Raw genomic sequence first — 5,310 nt, 5'->3', positions numbered from 1 at the left:
ATTTTTCAAAAGCATCAACTAATTTTCTTGTAATATTTTTCTTCATATGTAATTTATATATATCAAATATTTGAAATAATTATATAACGAAATATAATTTATATATTTTTGGGTATGATAAATTCTAATATTATAAAATTAAATAATTATTTAAAATATTTCACATTTAAAAATAATTATATTTTATGTATAAAAATTATCATTTTTTTCACCTACATTGTGGCTATTGTAAATTTTAATATTATAAAATTAATTAATTATTTCAAATGTTATTATTTTTATATGTGAAATATTTTAAATAATTATTTCAAATACACATTCATAATATATAATACAAGAATATTTATAAATTCAAATAACTATTTGAAATATTTCACATATAAAAATAATTATTTCAAATGTCATTATTTTTAGTAATTATAATATTTATATGTGAAATATTTACTTTTTTTTATTCATAGCATGAGTGTGGCAAATTTTAGTATGATATATTTTTGTATGTGCAGTTGAAATAATTATTTGAAAGATTTCAAATATAAAAATTATAATATTTGAAATAATTATTTTATAATATTAAAATTTACCATGCCCACAATAAAGGTGAAAAAATAATGATATTTGAAATATTTCACATATAAAAATAATGATATTTGAAATAAGGATAAACTACACCCAAGATTACTAAACTATTAGTACGTTTATGTTTTGATCACTCAATTTTAAAAAGTTACAAAATGCTCATTGAATTTGTTATTAAACTTAGAAAAAGAAAGGAATGAATTTCAATATATCTATTGTTGTACAAGTGCTAGGTATTTATACTAGTACTTAGGAACTATACATGGAAACTAACTAGTCAAAATCCTAAGTTATAGCTTAATTTCCATGCTAAAAATACAAATTTACATTAAAATAGTTAAAATCTTAAGTTATAGCCTAATTTACATGGTAAAATACAGATTTACATTAACATCTCACCCTCAAACTCAAGGTAGTGTTGTGGACCATAACTTGAGTTTGGAAACTAAGTCATGAAATTTGATTGGAAAATGTGTCTTTGTGAAAATATTTGCGATCTGAGCTAATAAGGTGACCAGAAGCAAGGTGTAGAGTGCCCTAAGTAAGATGATGTCGTACAAAATGACAGTCAATCTCTGTGTTTTTACATTCATAAAACACATCTTTATGGGCGATTTGAATTTCACTATGATTCTCACAATGCAGAACAGTAGTAGTAGGAGATAAGAGTCCCATATCTTCAAGTAGTAGACTTAGCCAAAGTAACTCCATATTTGTATCAACAAGAGCACGATATTCATATTTGATGCTAGAGCAAGCAACAACAATATGTTTCTTACTTTTCTAAGAAATAAAAGAATCACCTAAAAAGAAACAATAGCCGGTGGTTGAGCATCAGTCTATAAGATCTCCTGCCCAGTCAGTATTAGAATATCCAGCAAGAACCAATGAGGAGTGAGCAGAGAAATGAAGACCATAACAAAAGTGTACCATTAACATATCGAAGAATACGAAGAACTGCTGAAAAATGAGATGATATAGGAGATGTCAGGAACTGACTAACCATATGAACTGCATGAGCGATATTAGGTCAAGTCACTATAAGATAGACTAGACTGCCAACAAGTTGTCGATACAAAGTAGGGTCAAAAAGATGAGTGTCATCTAACGAAGTAAGTTTGACATTTGGTTCCAAGGAAGTAAAAACAGTCTTACTATCAGTAATATTGGCATGAGAAAGTAAGTCGGAATCATATTTTTCCTGAGAAAGATAGTAGCCATCATCGTTAAAGGAAACCTCAATACCCAAAAAATAACTAAGAGACCCAAGATCTTTCATCTCAAAATGTTGACTAAGGTACTGTTGTAGTTCAATAATCCCCTTTGTGTCATCCCCTATGATAATCATATCATCCACATAGAGAAGTAAGATCATACCCTGATCAGAGCGTCGAGTAAATAATGCAGAATCATGAGGACTTGATACAAAACCAAATGCAGATACAGTAGAGCTAAATTTAGCAAACCAAGCTTGAAGGGCTTATTTCAAACCATATAGTGCAAGTTGAAGTTTACACACTTGATTGAGAGAATGAGAATACCATAGTGAGGGATGCATGTAGATTACCTCCTATTAATCACCATTGAGAAAGGAATTCTTGGCATCCATTTTATGCAATTTCCAATATTTAACTGCAAATATGGCCAATAGACTATGAATAAAAGTGAGACGTGCCACAGGAGAAAATGTTTCCTCATAGTCAATACCATACTCCTTCATGTATCATTTGGCTAGAAATCGAGATTTATAACGCTCAATAGATCCATCAGAACGGGTCTTGATTTTGTACACTCATTTACAGCCAAGCGGCATCTTTCCAGGAGGAAGATCAACCAGATCCCAAATATTAGTTTTCTCTAATGCCTAAAGTTCGTCAAACATTGCTTGCTGCTAAGAAGGATTAGTACTAGCCTTACGATAGTATTGAGGCTCATGGAGGGTGACAATGACATAAAAACAATGATAATTTTTTAAGTGCGAAGGTGGTTCTCTTACCTGATTAGACCGACGAATAATAGAAGTAGGAACAAGATATTCAATTGGTTCAGATTTCGTGGATGTAGAAATAGAAAATATAAGAGAATTGAGCTCATTGGATGCATCAAAACAAGGGAACAACTCAACATAAGCATCTATGAAAAAATAGAGAAGAGGACAAGGAAGAATAAAATGTGGACAAAGAAACTTAACATCTTCCCAGAAGGAAACATGCTGAGGGATACACAATTTATTGGATATTAGATCCCAACAACAATAACCTTTATGCTCAATGTCGTACCCAAGAAAATAGAAAAGATGAGCACAAGGTTCAAGTTTAGTATGTTCATGAGGTTGAAGGAGTACAAAGCAAGCACATCTAAAGGTTTTAAGAACTGAAAAATATGGAGAGTTCTGAAAAAATGTGTTCATGTGGAGAGAGATCATTAAGAACTTTAGTGGGTGTATGGTTGATTGTATGGGCAGCGGTATAAGCAACTACCCCTAGAACTTTTTAGGGCATTTGGCTAAAAGAATGAAGGCCCTAATGGAATCCAAGATGTGTCTATGTTTACACTCAGCGTTGTAACGACCCGAAAGTCAGTGGTGTTGAAAACGATAGTTTCGAAACCCTATCTCTAATATCTGAGATTGTAAATATTATTATTTAATATTTACAAGTCTGATTTAAAGGTATATTGAGTTTTTGTCCCATAATTTTATATAGTTTATGGTTAATTAATATTCATGAACTACATTGTAAAAGTGAAAAAAATTAATCGTTGTTGATTTTTATTAGTTAAAATGGTTAACGGGTATTTAACCAAGGTTTTAAATGGAAAATAGGCCATTTGTAATTATCTTGGACAATTAGTGTATGTTTCTTAGCTTTTATATTAAAATAATTTGTTTAATTAAATAAATATTATAGGTTTAAAATATGAAAACAAAATCATCATCTTTATCTTTCTTTATTCTTGCCCAAAACACCAAAAACAAAATCTTGGAAGCCATTTTTGGAAGCTTCATCTTTTGTTCAAGCTTTCATCTTTGCATGATGTGTAAATTTTAGTTTTTTTTTTGTAAATTTTATGTTTTTGATATCATTATAGCTCGATTTAGCTAACATGTGTGCCAATCTTCGAAACTGTTAAAGTTTATAAATGATGTCATTAATGAATACTCGAAGTTTTAATGTTAAATTGTTAGTTTGTAAGTTTAGAAGTGAAAAATGACTAATTTGTAAAGTGAAATTGGTTAGTTTCGAACATATGGACTAAAGTGTAAATATTTCTAAATTTATATGGAATTTCTATAATTATAGATATTATAGGGGTGTATAAGGATAAAATTGAGATTGGTTTTGAAATCGAGGCTCAAATTTGAAAGTTATGACTATTTCGGTTTTAGGGACTAAATTGGATAAAATACAAAATATTAGGGGACATCCATAAAATGAATTTGAATTGATATATTTTTATAATAGGTTGTTATAAGATCTTTGGAATTGATAAATTGAAATAAATTATTATAGCTCGAGAATTGAATTAATCGAAGGATAATAATGGAAAAGGAAAAAATTACAGATTAGTCCCTGACACATTGTTTGTAACATCCCATACCTGGGCTATACTTGGCCTAAAAGTTACGTTCAGATCATGGAGATTACATCTGCACAAAAAATTCAACTGAATTATTTATTTTTAAAGAACATAGTGATTTTTTTTCCGAAATTGCAGTTTTATTATGTCAAAATGTCAAAGGGTAGATTGTTGGAGTTTTGGACACTGTTAGTTCCATATTTTGTTAGAACAAAAACAAATTTTCTATTTGGGCCATGGGATATTTTTTGCCTCATGGATTTGACGTTTTTGGCCTACAAAGCAGTGGCATGTTTGACAAAAAAACAGGTGATTTTCAACCAAGACTCTCTAACTCTTCAATTAATCCTTTTAATGAAGCTATGAGTCAACTGAATAAGAATTAAGTTCCTATCATTATCACCTTAGTTGGATGAAGGGTTGATTAAAGGATTATCCAAGGAAATTCCAAGAAAATTATTTGCTACTTTATTGAAGATTATCTTGTGATATGAAGCTGCTAACTGACACTATAAATATGTGTCACTTTCTCTTAGGGCTGCAAGACTTAGAGAGTTGGAAATTTCACAAATTCTCAAGTACTTTTTGTAACCAACCTTTGCTTATTTTTCTTATGTTGTGCATTTCGATTGTTTGGTTAATTATTGGTAAACACTCTTGAGTGGAGTTGAATGTTACTATTAGTGTATGTTGATAGAAATATTGTTCTCCATTAGAGTTGCATGAACTTGGCTTGTAAAGGGGTTATGGGTTTTAACCAATATAGACGAATTGTTACGGTTATTTGATTCGGTGATTGAATAAGAGTATATCCTGAGTAAGGCTCCGTATACGTAGGGTCATTGTGTCTAAACTGCATTAACAAAGATTGATTTTGTCGTTTCTTCTTCCTCTTTTTTATTTCTTTACAAGTTCAATTTTCATTCTATTTATCGTTGCAACAAATTCTGAGCATGGTAGAATTCATCATATTTGCAAACTAATTTTATTTCAAATTTGATCCTAAATCTAAAAAATTCAAGAAATTTAACCCTCAATATTCACAAGATTTTTCATTTTAGTCTTAATTAAAATATTTTAAAAGTCTTAAAATTTTTAAAACTAAATATAAATTTTAAAAAATAAATTAAGTAAATATAAAAATATTTTTAA

General features: G+C 29.5%; 1 pseudogene; it reads right to left on the bottom strand.

The window, feature by feature from the left end:
* Window positions 1-1,116: 1,116 nt before the first annotated feature.
* LOC121228978 (uncharacterized mitochondrial protein AtMg00810-like) lies at window positions 1,117-2,137 on the bottom strand (annotated as a pseudogene).
* Between the last annotated feature and the right edge of the window lie 3,173 nt (window positions 2,138-5,310).

This window comes from Gossypium hirsutum, chromosome A05, assembly GCF_007990345.1.
Source record: "Gossypium hirsutum isolate 1008001.06 chromosome A05, Gossypium_hirsutum_v2.1, whole genome shotgun sequence".
Classification (NCBI taxonomy): Eukaryota; Viridiplantae; Streptophyta; class Magnoliopsida; order Malvales; family Malvaceae; genus Gossypium; species Gossypium hirsutum.
The sequence above is the reverse complement of the archived record's forward strand: the minus strand, read 5'-3'. Positions and strand labels throughout refer to the sequence as shown.